Raw genomic sequence first — 18,233 nt, forward strand, 5'->3', positions numbered from 1 at the left:
GAGAGAGACACATTGAGTGGTTGCCACCCACACAACTCCAACCAGAGCCAGGGACAAACTGCAACCGAGGTACGTGCCCTTCGCGGGGACTGAACCCAGGACTCTCTGGTTCGCCGGCTGATGTTCTAACCACTGAGCAAACCAGCCAGGGCAAGTAAACCATTTTATCTCAAGCAGTCATTATGTTTAGCTATGTATAAGTATAAAATTTGTTCTACAAAAATTAATAAATGTTTATGGTGGACATGACATAAATAATGCCTGAATTATAGTAGGCAATCAGTACATTTTAGTTACCTAGAACTGTTTCTTCCTGTTTGCTGTGCTTAAATAATATGCATTTAAGTGTTCTAAAAACTATACAAAGTATTTTATATGATAGTTTAAAATATATCATTCTAGGATATGTCTTTTTTTCACACTCCTTTCTTTCAAAATGTTATGTAGTAATATAAGGATCATGCTCCCAATTGAGTGCTAGCTTTGGGGAAAGCAAATTCCTTTGAGAATTTGAAAAAGCCATGAACTTCATAAAATTGTGCTCCTGTTCCTGAAGTCCATCAATCTGTGGATCTCCTCAAAATTCATGGACCCTGATTAAAGAATTCTACACTGAAAGCAATGATAAGGTTATTATAAGCCAATAAGTCCAGTTTCCAAATTCTCAGCATGTTGCATAAAGAGAAGTAATGTTCACAGTGATATTAAGTTTTAATTGCAAAATGATACTTTGTAATTTTATTATTGTTCTTGACAAAGTTCTTACCTAGACAGTCAGGGTTAATATTATGACTCTCATTAAAAGGGAGGGAACAAGTAAAAAATGTCTGGGTCATGCCCAGAGCAATACAGATGTCCCTAATTGCTTTCTCCTTCCCATAAAAATCCCTAAATTACTGCCTTGGGAATCTAAAATGTAGCATGAACAGTAAAAGATACCATCTATCAGATTATTCAGAAAAACCTCCATAAAATTTGGAAAATATCTAATTTTAGTAGGTTCCTTTTGTGAATTATTGGTTAGTCACTAAACTGGAAATGTCATAAGTATTTTTTGTAGTACTCATACTACTTCTCGTTTTAGAAGAATTCTGCTTGATTACCACACTAAATGACTGTTTCCTGGCTTATCTTTAAATCTTTTCTATTCTTGCTAAATCCAATTTAAGCTAAAACACCCCTGGGCTACATAAAATCTTAAAATTGTACTGACATTTCTATAATCGCACAACACAGAGAAGTAGTGATTACCTTCCTTTATGGACGTGGATCAAAAAGTAGCAATTCTTCTTGCTTCCTTCACACTACATAAATAGTAAGTATTCTATTTTCCCTCTTGTTGGATCACTCCTTGTCATTTTTATATCATCTTAACAACCCTGTCATATTTCCTTTAAGGAAAGGGAGGACAGGTCAGAGAGTAAGATAAACAAATGATAAAATGACTTCTCATTTCTCTTATAATATTTTCTGGACTAGTTTTTTGTTTTGTTTTTTAATCCTCACCTGAGGATATTTTTCCACTGATTTTTTTTTTTTTTAAGATAGAGTAGAAGGAGGGGGAGAGACAAAGAGAGAGAGAGAACAAGAGAGAGAGAGAGAGAGAGAGAGAGAGAGAGAGAGAGAGAGAGAGAGAGAGAGAAATGTGAGAAAGACACATCACAGGGCCAGGATTGAACCTGCAATCGAGGTATGTGCCCTTGTCTGGGAATCAAACCTGTCACTCTTCAGTCTGAGGGCCAATGCTCTAACCATTGAGAAAAACTGGCTAGGACTGAACTAGTTTTATTATAGAATTTTGCTAAATTTAATATTCTTTCTTTATTGGTTTATAGAGAGAGAGGAATGGAAAAGAAGAGAGACATAGAAACATAGATGAGAGAGAACATTGATTAGCTGCCTCCAGCACACACCCTACTGAGGAACGGGCCCACAACCTGGGCATGTGCCCTGACCGGGAATTGAACCGGTGACCTTTTGGTGCATGGGTCAACGCTCAACCACTGAGCCACACCAGCCAGACAAATTTTGTCAAATTTAATACGACATTAAAAACTCTTGTAAACTTATATCACCACTAATCACATTACCAGTATTTTGCAATGATGTTGAAGATGGATGACCCTCATGGAGAACTAAAGCATTGTTCTGTTTTCATATATCCAGTTCTCTCCTGATGGCTAAAATCATGTATAATAATTCCTCTATTGATCACATTATTACAGATTTTTATGTTATTTTACCAAATCAGTGTATATAAAGAAGTTGTAAATTCCATAGACTAGGTTTAGTCACTATGTAATTTAAAAAAAATTTTTCCTCTCCTGATTTTATCAGATGCATCTGTATAATACTGTCTGTAGATATGAGTACCACCCAGTCTATGGTCCTGAGAATGTAAGCTATAACGCGTGAAGACAGGATCCAATGGGTAGGTTATATGATTGTGAAATGCCTTTTCTTACTCTTTCAAAATAAATCTTAAGCTCTACAGTATTAAAATATCATTCTCTGTCACATATACCCAAGTGAAATGCATTGCCACAGATAAATGGATATGCAGATGATTTCATAGTTTTATGTTCTACATGGAAATTATCATACTTTTCTGTAACCAGAAATCCAACTGTTCCTTATAAAACTTTAGTTGCAACTGTTTCTTATGAAAAATCACTAGTGTGCAAAAAAGAAAAAGAAAAAGATATATATTAAAGAATTTCAGTTTCAATAGAACAATGCTAGAAAGGATATAGGTCCTTTATGTTTTTTAAAATAATAAGATCTGCAACTGAATCCTACCCATTTCAACAAAAGTTTGTTGAGAATTTACTCTATGACAAGAACTTTTCACCTAAGCAAGACATGTGCCTAGGGAAGTTATATTACTCTTAAGGTCAACCATTTGGTGGGTAGAATAAAAAGGAGAAATCTTAATAGTATATACCAGTTCTCCCACTGTACTTGAAGCCAAGATCCTGTATCTTTGTTGAAGCTACTTACATGGAATTAAGAGAAACAGTCACTCTAATGGGTATTACCAGTTTTTGAGATGACATAGATTCCTATTCACTCCACAATCAGCACTGTTCTCACTTTTTGCTCATTATCACCCTCACTTCCAGTTCAGTATCTTCATTTTATAACATATACATGTGTTCTCTACTAGTTTGGAAGCGTATTTGAGATCAGGAGCTGTTCCTTAAATACATCCTTGGATCTTCTAGAAAACATAATACTCTGCTTTCTTCTTATTTAAAAAATATATAGAGAGATTTTTAAGTTGCTGGTTATCAAAGAAAGTTTCTAGAAAGAAATGATAAAGGTTGCTGACTATAATTATATTATAAAAAGGTATTGGATGTTTGTTCTGATTCTTAATTTGTACAAATACTTATTAAAATGCAAAAACAAAATGAAAATATGCCAAGGTGGATGTATTAAAATGAAGAACCTATACAATTGTTAGCAAGTTAGTAAGAACAGAAACAATTCTGTGATTAGCTGCCATATTTTCAACTTCAGTTGTAATGTTTCACTTGCTATATATTAATAAACATGGAGAAATCTAAAGTCTAATTAACTAGTGTTGTTTAAAGTTTACAACATTGACGAGTCCTGAGCATTAGTAAAATTAGAAAGAAGTTCAGTAATCAAACTCTATCCCCAGTTGTCCATCTTAGTGAGATATACAGTTGTTAATAATCTTTATGCCTCAGATTCTATGCCTTAAAGATTTCATGTGTAATGGCTTCCCAGCCTTTTGGCTAAGGTCAAGTGTAGTATCTGTTCTTATAAATTTAATATCTGATACGTCTTCTATCCGAGGACAATATATTAAATGTATTTTTGGAGCAGGGAGATGGAATAGGAGCTTGCTCCATCCACTCCACTCATCAACTCGGTATTGCAGTGCCTCCGGCAATGCTGCAGATAAAAAAAAAAAAAAAGATTTTATGTGCAAAATGGAGATGATTCCTTTCCCTACTTTTTTGTTGTTGTTAATCCTCACCCAAGGATATATTTTTTTAAATTGATTTTTAGACAGCATAGAAGGGAGGGAAGAAAAGAGGGAGAGAAGGAGACAAAAGAGAAATATCCATGTGAGAGAGACCTGTCGCTTGCCTCCCACATGACCCTGACCGGCCAGAGACCTTTCCGTACTCTTGAAAGGGATTTAATAAATATAAAGACTAAATAAGCTTGTTTAAAGAAAAAATAAGAAATTAAAACAATTATATAAATTTGCTATGAAACAATTGAAATAAATTCACTATTAAGAACTGTGCTTTTCAATAGTGGTGAACTACTTAAATTGGATCAACTATTCCGCTAGAAGAATATTTCTAAATTCTCAAATGTAAGGTAAAAAAATCACAAGGTAAATAATTAGTAAGAACTAATTAGCAGAAAGACAGAGGCCCAGAGAAGTAAGCAATGAAAGTGGAGCTCCATTACTCCGAAAATTGAAGAGAGAGTGGATAAGGGTCAATATAACAGACTAGCACCCTTAGGACTATAGAGCTGAATCAAAGGACCCTTTATAAGGTCCTTGATGAACTTTCTTAATGAAGTTTGAGCTACCAAAGGACAGCAATTTAGGCATAAATCTGAACAAGAAAGAATAAACTGTCACTAAGATGTCAACTCATCTTCCAATCAGCTCAGTACTTGAAAGTGTTGTGATACTGAATGGTTACTTCCTGCAGGTCACTGGCAGAAACAAATATAAGTACTTCTTAGAGGAATAATATTATGCTAGGTATTAAAATATTTCTATAGACAATATTGCAAATCCAATGTCTTAACAGACTATGAAAATAATTGGTAGCCCAGGTAAATGAGCCAAATGAACAAAATCTGGAGATACAATAGAAAATAGAAAAAGACCTATGGGTATTACAGATATTGGAGTTATTAGTCTCAGACTTGTGAAAAAACTGTGAAACTTTTGTAAACAGAATATAATTGTGGTTTTGTGGGGGGGTTTTTTGTATGTTTTGTCCAACATGACAATCTTGTTTTATAAATAAAACATTTGGTTTACTATTGTTACTCAAATATTTTTGTCTTTAAATTACCTTTTTAAAAAAAATAACTTCTCTTTTCTTCTGTGTCGCCTTTTATTCTCGCCTTTCTTGTCTCTTTTGGGAATGATTATGTGCATATTTTATTGTTTCATTTTTTTCTTTTTATTAGCTTAAAAATTAAGTGTTTCCTAAATATTATAATTTACTCTCTCTAATACTAATTTAGGTATACACAGTATCCTCTCAAGTTCTGCTTTTCTGAATATATATTCACTTGAAAGTAAATTTATAGAATACAAATTGGAAGAAAAGAAAAAAATGAAACACTAAAATGCATAGAATCACTTCCAGAAAAGAAAGACATAGCACAAATGAAGCAAAGAGAAATCACTTAATACAATGGGAAATTTAAACTGAAACATGTGAGTAACAATATTAAATGTAAATCAACTAAGTACTCCATTTATAAAACGAGGCTGTCAGATTGGATTAAAAAAACTCAATTATATTCTGTTTACATGAGACATTTCTAAACATAAGGACTCAGAAGTATGGAAAGCAAAATATGGAGAGATATATCCCAGGGAAAGACTAACAAAAACAACCCTGGTATTGCTGGTAAAGTCAAAGTAGACTATAAGGCAAAACACATCACTAAAGATAAACAGAGACAGTTTATTGTTATAAAATATTCAGTTCAGCAATACGATGTAACAATTCTAAGTTTAGAATGACTTGACGTCTGTAATACAAAAATTGACTAACATCCAGGAATAAATAGAGATATACACAATTTTGGTGAATGTTTTAACACACCCATTCTTAGTGACTGGTACTGTGCATGTTCATATATACACATAAAGATATAGCCAATAGTGTGCCAGTAAATGTTTAATAACTGACCCTCAAAAATAAAAAAGCCCTGGTCTATAGTATTTACTGAGTTCTGTGGTGTAAAATTTCCACCATGGCTTATTTGATGCTCCCAAAATGGTGTCACACTGATCCTTATTTTGGAAAAGATGAGCACAAGAGGCTCAGGAAAGTCAATTTGAGTTTTTTCTATACCACTTGATATATTACACTAGACCAAAATGATTAGCAAATTACTTAACAAGTACATGTAGGCCATTGCCTTTAGTACTAACTACAATATACCTTTACACAGATAGCATAGACTATGATTTAATATGATTGGCAATAAAGTTGAAGAGATAGAAATTATATGATGTATTTGTGTGATCACAATTAAGCTAGAAATAAATGAGAGAAGATAATTAAGAAATCTCAATGTGTTTGGAAACTATCAGATAACTCACTGATCTTAAAAATTCATAATGTAAAATTTTAAAAACCATTTAAAATGAATGTTAATAAAAATAGCACAATTAAACCTTGTGGGATACAACTTAAATTAGAGGAAAATGTATACCATTAAATGTATATGTTAAAAAAGAGAATGTTGCCCTGGCCGGTTTGGCTCAGCGGTTAGAGTGTCCGCCTGCGGTCCAGAGAGACCCGGGTTCGGTTCCCGCTAAGGGCATGTGCCTCCGTTGCAGTTTGTCCCCGGCCCTGGTTGGTCGTGCGGGTGGCAGCCACTCGATGTGTCCCTTTCACGTTGAGGCTTCCCTCTCTCTCTCTTTCTCTCTCTCCCTCCCACTCTATCTGTACAAAAAATGGAAAGGTGTCCTTGGATGAGGGGAAAAAAAAAAGAGAATGTTGATAATAAGTTAAGCATGCATCACAAGAAATCAGTATAAGAGGCCATATCAAATATTATAATAAATACATATAAAGATAAAAGTAATTAATAAAATAAAAATAAATAAAATAGAGGAAGACCTACAAAACCAAAGTAAAAGCACTAACACATGGGTTGTGGTAAGCTGATGAAGGAGAAAAATGGGTAAGTGATTTGAACTGACACTTCACAAAAGAGGATTTGATAGACTGTATTATTGTACAAAATTTTCTTCCATGCCCCACTGATAAAAGGCTTCACTATGCAAATTACTTTGGCCAATGAAATATGAATGAAAGTGACATGTGCCATCTGAACTAAAGCTTTAATCCACGAGGTGTACCTGCCACATTCTTCTTTCCATTTGGCATTAGACTAGCAATGTCCAGAAAGGGGCTTCTTCATTGGCTTAGATCCCAGTGCAGAACCTATGGAGGAGAGAGACAACTCACTCAAGACAGCAATTACCATGTATGAAAAATATACCTTTGTTATAAAAAAATCACTTCGTACTCTTTTCTTTTTCCATTGCTTATCTTTCTTTTCCTTTTTTTCATTTTGCTTATTTTCTTTCCTTTCTTTTATTAAACAACAGCATACTTTTCAACAAAGACTGTTCACAATGAAAATAATTTATGGGAATGCTTATTAGAATTATGAAATACTACTAAGCCTTCACCTGAATGTATGAATTTTAAAAGATTGACAATATGGAAAAATCTTACACTATAATGTTAAGTCACACACAAATAATACAAGATGCTGACTGATTACATTCATGTAAAATACAAAAGGAAAGCAGGAAACACTGAACAAGAGTGTTTAAAGCCCTAACTGATGTGGCTCAATTGGTTGGGTGTCAAGGCACATGTCTGGGTTGTGGGTTTAATCCCCAGTTGAGACATGTACAGAGGCAACCGATTGGTTTCTCTCTCTCTCTCAAATCAATTTTAAAAAGAGTGTTTAGGAACACATGCTTAGTTAAACTATAAATAAAAGCATGGAAGCAAGTATTGATCCTGAGGTCTACCCATTTACAGGTATTCTCAAAGTCAATGACCCAAGTTGAAGAATTCAGATTGAAGAATTTTAGAGGAAATCACTAAAATATTGTATGACAATAAGTCTTTCTTCTAAAACAAATTCTCAGCACATTGTAGAAATAGAAAGAATGAAGAAATTTCAACAGTAGTAATTAATTTCAATTGTAAAAAGATGCAATGATTAACACTTTGTCATTTGGTTACTATTCTTGGCAAAGATCTTACCTAGGCAGTCAGGGTTGGATATCACTCTTATTAAAAAGGAGAGGACAGATAAAAATGTTTGCATGAGCCCTGGTCAGTTTGGCTCAGCGGTTGTAGCATTGGTCCGTGGACCAGAGAGTCCAGGGTTCGGATCCGGTTGGGGGCATGTACCTTAGAAAATATATAATTTTAGTATCTTCCTCTTATTGAATTATTGGTCAATAACTAAACTAAAAATGACATAAATATAATGCCTGTAACACAGAAGTTAATCAGTACATTTCCCTAGATCCTCTGCTTCCTACTTGCTACATTGTCATAGTATACAGTACCACATATTATATATGAATTAAATTAAGTGTCTCTCATAATGCTTATACTTCCAGAAAAATCTTAATTACCTTTTCAGAGATATAGATTGTTTTGACAATAAGAAGAAGCCATAATCTATCTCTTTCCATATAATTTTACAAGGAAGTGATTGTAATAAGAGTCAAAATGGTGTCTGTTTTTCAGACTAGTGAGTAGGAGATGACATGATGTGGGTTCTGTGGCAATGGAAAATAGATGACTGTAGATAGATAGATAGATAGATGATAGATAGATAGATAGATAAAATTTAAATTTAAAAGAAAGGAAAAAATACAAAGTCCTATTCTCAAGGCACCAAAATAGGAAGAATTTCTATTACTTTTTTTACCTATTAAGAAAAGAACATAAAAGTGTGAGTTACCTGAGAGATCACAAAGACAAAAACATATTCTGTATAAGTATGAGTCATCAGGTCCCAGGAAACCCCAAAATAGACCACACATCTTTGGCTTGTTTATACTTAATGACTTTCTCTTAAGTACAGACCTATAATCAACTTCTCCCCTGCATCCTCCTGTAGTCGACCATAATCAGGCTTGTGGAAGTAAAATCTCAAATAAAATCATGAAAATAGTGACTTTGCAAACATTATGTAACTAGAATATACTGCTGTGCACTTGCAAAAACTTGAAGTTTGTACATTAGGTACAAGCAATATGGGTTACCACTGTGCCCTAATTCCCAGTAAAACGCACTAATGTTCGTGAGAAATTTCCTTCAAAGTACCGCTGGCTCTGTGTCCGCTTTTGGAGAAGCCTGCTGCTTTGGAGCAGCGACCCTTGGAGTCGCTGCAAGAGGGAGAAGAGGGCACCGCTGGCAGCACCCTTCCGGGTGCTCCTCTGCTTCCAATGGAAACCTCTGGAGAACTTGCAGTGTTTATCTATGAATTTACTGCAAATTGCGTAAGTGAATCCAAGTAACCTCACTCGTCCTTAAGACTACACCACTTTATACTGCGTCATACCTTATTCAGACTCACAAATCATCTGAGAATGATGGAAGAAACAGTAAAGTCTGATTCACTAAAATGAATAAGTAAGCACATACATAATAATAGTAAAAATAGCAACATCAATAATAAAAATGAAAACAAACCAGAGATATAAAAAGAATAAAATAAAAAAATATAGAAACTATTATGTAAATAGGTATGAATATACATTTTAAAGCTTGAAATATAGACTATTTTAGTTTACCCAGCAAAAGATATAATTGGAAACTAAAATGCAAATTAGATACTGGAAAAATATTTAAAGTACTTATGATAAGGTTTTATGTTAGTGAAACAAAAAATGAATTGTACACTTGAAAGAAAGAGAGAAACACAACTCAGATGCTCACAGGAATAAGATAGTATTTTGTTTCATTTTCCCATTAGTAGTATTGTGTTTAACTTTTTAATTCTTTGAAGATGCTCTCACTGGGACTGAAAAAAAAATGTATCTGTTTGTATTAAGATAATCTGAATATTTTTTAAAATTCTCAATGACATCAATAATGAAATAACATGAAATTTTAAACCGTGAGGCAGAAAGTTCTTCTTGTTAGATTAAAAAGTGTTAGAATAAAGTGACCTAGGTTCAAGTTATGTCTTAACATCTATTGGCTGTGTTAGCTTGGGAAAATAATTGTTTGGAGTTTCACTTTCTTCTCCAAATGGAAATGATGCATTTCAAATGATGAAAAATGCACCATTATTGTCTCTACCACTCAGAAAGCACTGTTATTTTATTTGCAAGATGCCATCAAGTATAATATCCATGGTTATTTCAGAGATGATAAAAATTTTAAATTGTAAAATCAATAAAATAGCATAATACAAATGAGGCATGGATACAAAATGAGGCAATATATGTTAAAATGGTTTATAAATTAAATCAATAGGATATTAATTCTCTATCTATAATCTAGCATTTCAATATATACCATAATAAGTTATCCTCCAGTTTGCTTCATATATGGATATTATGTCTCCCCAAAGATATTATAAACCATTTTAGAGAAGGTAATTTTTTTATACTGCCATAATACCTAGCATAAATTTTCAACAACTGGTACCATTTGTTCACTTTTTAGATTTTGTAGAAAAAGTTGAAAGAACTGTGATAGTTTCCTAAACTTTACTATTTGACCATCCTGTGTAAATAAGAAACTTGGAAGGTTGCCACCCAATTTGACATTCAACTGAAAAATTATGAATGGACTGTCAATATGCTATGTGGCTAATAATTCATTTTTAATCTATATTTGTTTTAGGAGCCTATACTGTACATTTTACTGTTGAGAAACAATTCTCCAAGGGTTTTTTATATTTCTTCCTAGCAAAGCAAGGCACTGACTGCTCTTTCATCTACATTATCTTCTTAAGGATGCATGCATAACAAAGCATGGCAGGATAGGCTTCCTTAAAGCCTTGGAAAAGAGAGATAATGCCCTCTCCAGAAAAAAGGTACTGTTCATTGTAACAAAGTTAATGTATCCCCCAGGGAAAAGTATAGGCATAATTCAGTCCCCTGAATTCAAGGTTCCTTTCCTAAAATGCATCTGTTGTGTGCACATGTATAGTCTAATTCTCGTAATGTTTCTCTGTGGGAACAGGAGTTTTGGGGAATAGTACAAAATAATAATAATAATAATACTCTTGCTGTTGCTGTGAGTAGTAAACTCTCCTTCATCTCTGACCCAAGAGTCTTGTGTCTTCTATCATCATCCATGGAACTTGCAAGTAGGTTAACATTTTTGAATTTTCAAAGTTGTTGAAACTTTTATTGTTTCTTTACAATGAATTTGATATGATTTATTTCAATGTTTTATACTTATATTTTTTTCCAGGATTCTTCTTTCTACAAAAAGTAAAAGCCATTTCTCAAATGATATAAAACTGTATCTCAACATCAAAGAAATATGCACCTAAATAGGCAATTAAAATCATAGCTGGGGAAGATACGGTTCCAAACAGATGTTTGGAAAGTTTTATTTGTAAAACAGTTTAAGAAGAGAGGTTATGCCATTCTTTTTGTAAAACTTAGAATTTAACTATGCCTGCAACAAGGGTTTATTCTAAAGAAAGTCTAAGAATCTATTTTAGTCTGAAAAATATATAGATTTGGGATGAAGCCATCATTGATATTCTAAGATAATAAAGTAGAAAAATACTCACACTATCTGAATTGCCCAGCAGCCTAGAATTAGCACATATTCTTCTTACAGAAACTATCATTAGATTTAACCCACAGACTCTGATAATTATCACTTCAGGAAAATTGCCCCAAGGAAACTTTTAAAGTTTGCTCACATACTATGACATATCTACAATTAAGGGTCAGTTAAAAAAAATATATTATCTAATTTGAGATACATGATTTTTGTTGTTGTTAATCCTCACCCAAGGATACTTTTCCACTGATTTCCAGACTGAGTGGAAGTGAGGGAGGAAGAGAGACTGAGAGAGAGAAACATCAATGTGAGAGAGACTCATCGATTGCTTGCTTCCTGCACAACCCCGACCGAGGCCAGGGATTGAGCCTGCAACCCAGGTATATGCCCTTGACCAGAAATCAAACCCATGATCCTATGGTCTGTGGGCCGACGATCCAACCGCTGAGCCAAACTGGCTGGGGTGAGACATGATTATTTAACAAGAAAAGAAGTATGGCTCACTACAGGCATCTGAAATTGTTATTACTTTATTTTACATTTTTTGGATATAATGTTTGAAAAGGATTTTTAATATTGTATTTAATTATCACTTTTATATATATTGTAGTAATTTTAAATACAAAGGTATAACTATATGTTTTTATAAAAGATAAATCAACACAAATCTGTACTTTGAAAATTAGGTAAAATAATATTAAAATAATTTCCTTTTCAATATTTTCTGCTAAAATAACCTAGTACCTTAACATTATGCAAACATTTATATTATAATGATATATTTGAAGTACTGTTTTGGTGAAGTAGGTACATAATTAATGGGGTAAAACGTAAGTGCTCAAAGCGAAATGCAATAGGAGACAATAATAAATGAATCTCAAGACGAGGGAAAAATGTGCTGATTTTCAGAAATCATGTATTCTGAAATGTTGGTAGCTTTTGTTTGATTTTACTTTTGGTCCACTGCCAAATTATTACTCTTCAGAATTTGTTAGTCCATGGATATTTGGTGTGATGGTTTGCAAATATTAAAAACACAATTAAAATTGTCCTCATGTTTACAAAAAATGAAGTAAAATAGTCCTGAAGCCAATGAGACGGTATAATTACAAAGTCACTAAACATTTAAGTTGAAAGTTCTTCATAAATTTCTCTGTTAATCCATATGTATTGACCAGAGAATCACCATGCACTTTATTTATACTAATATGATGAGCTCAATTACCCCCAAATTTAATTTACATCATAGCTTATTATATTTAGATTAATAATAAGTTATTATTTTCAGAATGTAAGTATTCCTTGTTTTTCTTGTAGAAAACTATTTCATTTATAGCAATTCTCTTTAAGTTATACAAATTAAGTTGCCAATATAAAATGACTTATTGGGAACAGAATAGAACTGAAAAAAAAAATAGCTCTTTTCTCATTTTCAACAGAAGCAAGGTTATAGTATATTACTGAAATTATTTATAAAATAAAGTATTGTGGGGAACAAAAATTGGCCACAAATTCTTTGAACCCCTACCACAGAGAAGTGAGGTTATTATCCTCCCCCCTTAGATATGAGCAGGTTCAGTGTCTGCTTTGACCAATAGACTGTGATGGAAGAGACGATGAAACAGTTTCGATTCCCAGGCCTTAAAAGCCTGGCAGCCTACATTCCTTGCTTCTTATTTGAATTACTCACCATTGGAACTCAGCTGTCTTGCTGTAAGGAGCCCAGGACATGAGGAGAGACTATGTGTGTAGGTCGCTGAAGACAGCCACAGCTGGGATGACAGATGACAGCTAGTGTCAAGCATCATCAAGGTGAGAGAGCCACTTCAGACATCTGGTCCAGTGGAGTCCCAGATATCTCCAGCCTTGACAATTGTCTGACTCAACCACAAGAGAGATCCTAGTCAAGCCACAGAATTGTGACAGGACAGTAACAAAATGTGTTTCTTTTTTTTTTTTTTTAATCCTCATCCGAGGACATTTTTCCATTTTTTGTTCAGGTAGAGTGGGAGAGAGAGAGAGGAACAGAGAGAGAGAGAGAGAAAGAAACATTGACGTTAAAGGGACACATCGAGTGGCTGCCACCCGCACAACCGACCAGGGCCAGGGACAAACTGCAACCGAGGTACGCGCCCTTACCGGGAACGAACCCGGGTCTCTCAGGACCGCAGGCCGACGCTCTAACCGTTGAGCCAAACCGGCCAGGGCACAAAATGTGTTTCTTAAGCTACTACATTTTAGGATGGTTCATGTGTATTATGCAAAAATAGGTTACAAAAACATTATATTTAAAATATACATACACATTGTAAGTACAAATTATTTTAAATTGGTTTACAAGAAAAAAAATATATGACTGTTCCCACAAGATACATTTTTCTTCTTACTCTGAAAATTTTCTAGTTCTGGTTTGGTTTGGTTGAGAATATATACTCCACTAGGTAGAAGGGGTACTTTAGTGTCGTTATCCCAGAACAAAAGATTTCAGAGTGAATCTTGATGTTCCAGCTTAGACTAACGAGTTGCTAACTATGGACTTATACGTGATCAAGAGAGTCATGGCTAGTATAAATAAAACTAAAACTTTTTTTTTTTTTTATCCTCACCCGAGGACATTTTTCCATATTTTGTTCAGATAGAGTGGGAGGGAGGGGGAGAGAGAGAGAGAAGCATTGATGTGAAAGGGAGACATCAAGTAGCCCGCAGGGCCAGGGACAAACTGCAACCAAGGTACGTGCCCTTATCGGGAAGGGAACCCTGGTCTCTCTGGACCGCAGGCCTACGCTCTACCGCTGAGCCAAACCAGCCAGGGCATAAAACTAAAACTTTAAAAACAGGTTTGTATTGGCTTCTTAGAAAGACAGGAAGGGACAGAGAGATAATAATGATGTAAGAGAGAAACATCTATTGGATGCCTCCTGCACGCCACCTACTGGGGACCAAGCCCACAACCCAGGCATGTGCCCTGACCCAGAATTGAATCGGGATTTCTCAGTCCAAGGGACTACGCTCAATCCACAAGGACTGGGCAAAAACTAAAGCTTTTTCCTATACCACAAGAGACTAAGTATTCAGGACTCTTCACCTCAGGAGCGATCATGCAGGACAAACTAAAACCCCTGTGCCCTTTATTGATGAAATCAACAGCACAAGAATATTAAAGATGATCAAGCTATATCCCTTGTAGAGTATGTGTGTGTTTGTGTGTCTCCACATATCCACACATACAGACACATATTTATTAAATATCAAATGTGTGAAAAATATGGACTAGTACCTTGTAGGGAGAATATTTTAGAATATGACTGATCATATAGAAAGCAAAGAAACAAAAGCAAAAAAAAATGTAACTGGTATATTTAACTTTTGTCTTGGGTCATGAATAAAATTTTCCCATTTTGGCAATTGTCAAAGAATTTAGGAATTCATTTAAAATCAGCTGCAACATTTTTTTTTTTTTTCATCCTGGGGTAATTCATGTTCTTTTATTGTAAATACATACTACCAAATTTGAATTGAAAGTTGCAAGTGAAGTTGATTATTAATGTTTTTAATAAACATTATTACAACCTGGAATATTTGAAAAGTTTTCATCTATTATTCATCAATGTTATTGATACCTTCTAGCACATCCAAGATTAAAATAACATAACTAGCCCTGGCCGGTTTGGCTTAGCAGTTGAGCATCGGCCTGCGGTCCAGAGAGACTCAGGTTCGGTTCCCACTAAGGGCATGTACCTCAGTTTCAGTTTGTCCCTGGCCGTGGTAGGTCGCAGGTGGCAGCCACTCGATGTGTCCCTTTTCATGTCGATGTTCTCTCTCTCTCTCTCTCTCCCCCCCCTCCCATTCTGTCTGAACAAAAAAATGTCCTTAGGCGAGGATAAAAATAAATAAATAAAATAAATAAAATTACATAACAGAACTACGTAAAATTAATTAAATGTAACTGTGACCTTATTGCAATGATGGAGTAGTCTATAGCTCCCAGAAACATACCTAACATATATTTTCTTTTGTTTAAAATTTAAGTACATTTAATTGTGAAGTATCTATTTTTAAAATTGTATAACTGTTAAATGAATGCACAATTTCCCTTAACTCGGAAAATGTATTCTGTCACTTTTCTTTCCGCCATATACTAATAATCTCTCTTGTAAACTTAAGTAAGAGCTCCTTGTATACTATAATCTCTTAGCAAATATCATCAAAGTAACATACTTACATCATGAAAGGTGACTAGGAAATAATAATAATAAAAAAAAAGACTCGATTCTTCTCTTATCTTTGGAGAGCTTAAGTCTAACTAAACCTAGAGAGATCATGGTTGAAGAGTAAAAGTTTATATCATCACCAGAATGAAGACATAGAAGAATGAGTATTCATTTCTTGATTAGCCAACCCAGGCATAGTTGTAGAGTGTCAAGAGATACACAGGAGTAAAAAAACATGGAAAATGCAGACTACTCTGGGTGTCAACAACACTTTAGTGAAAATCAAGATATGCCTATGCTTACAAAGTTAAGATCTTATAATTTTAATATCACAACTTTCAAGTACTTATAACTAAAATAGAAATTAACATTTGGTTGCCTCAAATTTTTGTTTTTTTCTCTCCTGATTCTCAGCACTCATACAAACAGTTTTTACTTTACAATTCCCAAGGTATAAAAATTCCATAGTATGTTGATATTTACAAGTCTACATATGCCTCAGCCCATAACTTAAACTACTTGGCAGTTAACTTCATCTAAAGGAATTTGTTTTATTATGTTATATTTTTGGCTAATAATTTTCCATCTTTGATAAATCACATGTTTAAAAATACCTAAAATTTATAGGGCAAAAACAAAAGAGAAAATAAACAAATAAAACCCCAAATCCAAACTTTAGTTTGTTGTTTTTCAATGTAGAAAAAAATGAGAGATGGAGTGACCACTACCTTCTTGTCCATATATCCTATCACAGAAAATTAAGAAATAAATTTATCACTTCAAATATATCAATGGTTGCTTATTATAATGTTTAAATAGGCACAAAGCAGCTTCTTAAGATAATGGGAATTATTATTATTAAATATATAACATTTTATATATATATATATATATATATATATATATATATATATAATCCATTTGTAAAGTATTATTGTTTCCTTTGGCAAAGTATATGCCACACATATTGGAGACAAAGTTTATCCCTTTATCTTTATAGCAAATAATAGAATAAAATCTCCCAGTTGTCACTTTCAGCTTTGGATAAAAATCCCCACTGTCCCTCTGAGGCAAATATTATATGTTTTTCTAGATTTGGTAATTATAAATATCCTTGCGTATTCAACAGGGCTTTTTGTTTGTTTTCTAAAAGCAGCTAAATAGTAAGTGAATATAAATTAACAAGAAATATGTTGCTATAGAATATTATTATTATTTAATTTCCTTTTTTTTTTTTTAACTCTGAGCAGAATCAAGGCTGCCAATCATTCATTTTGCTGGTCCAAGCAGTCAATTACCAGCTGCCTATAAGGCTACTGCCATTATAAGCTGTCAATTTATTAATTTACTTTATTTTTCTTTTTTGACATTAGAGAGAGAAGAAGAGAGAGGGAGAGAGAGATAGAAACATCCATGAGAGAGAACATCGATTGGCTGCCTCCTGCATGCCCCCCCACTGGGGATCAGGCCCACAACCTGGGCATGTGCCCTGACTGGGAATCAAACCAGTGACCTCTTGGTGCATGGGTCGACACTCAACCACTGAAACACACTGACCAGGCGTAAACTGTCAATTTAAAATTGAACTAAATGATGTCTAGTCTAACTCACATATATTTTTTATTCAAGTGTAAAAGATATTATAGAAAACAGAAAAATTAAAATAAATATTGATGCCTTGACCAAGTTTATCAGTTGATTGGACCATTATCCAGTACACCAAAGAGTTTCAGGTTCAATTCCCCGTCAGGGCACAAGGCTGGCTCGCAGGTTTGATCCTAGGTCCAGGCAAGTAGGGGAGCGACTGATTAATGTTTCTCTCTCTCTCTCTCTCTCCCCTTTTCTCTCTCTATGATCAATGAATATATCCTCCAGTGAGGATTTTTAAAAATTGCAATAAAAAACTTTGTAAATTGAGCTTATGAGATTTGAATTGCTCATGGGTTAAAGTAAATAAGCACTAATGTCTCCTCCAAATATAAAATCTGTGAGTCATAACATAAATATATGAAGAATGGCATTCATTGTTTCCCCACCACATGTAGCATAATGTATATGTAGTAGTGAACCATCAGGGCAGATATCCACAATTCATTTTCAACCTTCAATGAACCATACGCATGAGTTTTTACCTTTTACCCTGCCTCCCTGCTGCCAGAGAACCTTCCCATCATTGACTGACCCTTTTATCTCCAAAGAAAATGTCTCTTCCCCTTTTTAATTTCCATGCTGCTAAAGTCATAACTTTCTTCAATCCATTCAAGCTCCTTTAACTACTTGACTCAGCTCCAAGACCAGGCTGGGTTGTTAGGATTAGTACTCAGGATTCAAAAACATTCAAAGGATCTATTTGGAATTATTGTTATCAAACTAATGTATATAAGTAATGAAGATTCAAAACTGCTATTAAAGTTTCTGCTATATATGGCAAAAGAAAAAAAGATCTATTGGCTAAATACCTAATGTATGCCAGGTGCTG

At 34.1% G+C, this 18,233-nt stretch overlaps 1 non-coding gene across 1 annotated transcript; it reads left to right on the forward strand.

Moving 5' to 3' along the window:
- The first annotated feature begins 3,744 nt into the window (after positions 1–3,744).
- LOC118623128 lies at positions 3,745–3,935 on the forward strand. Its single transcript, XR_004958225.1, has one exon. It is a non-coding gene; the product is annotated as a U2 spliceosomal RNA (small nuclear RNA).
- The last annotated feature ends 14,298 nt before the right edge of the window (positions 3,936–18,233 follow it).

Source organism: Molossus molossus, unplaced genomic scaffold (assembly GCF_014108415.1).
Source record: "Molossus molossus isolate mMolMol1 unplaced genomic scaffold, mMolMol1.p scaffold_m16_p_9, whole genome shotgun sequence".
NCBI classification, from domain to species: domain Eukaryota; kingdom Metazoa; phylum Chordata; class Mammalia; order Chiroptera; family Molossidae; genus Molossus; species Molossus molossus.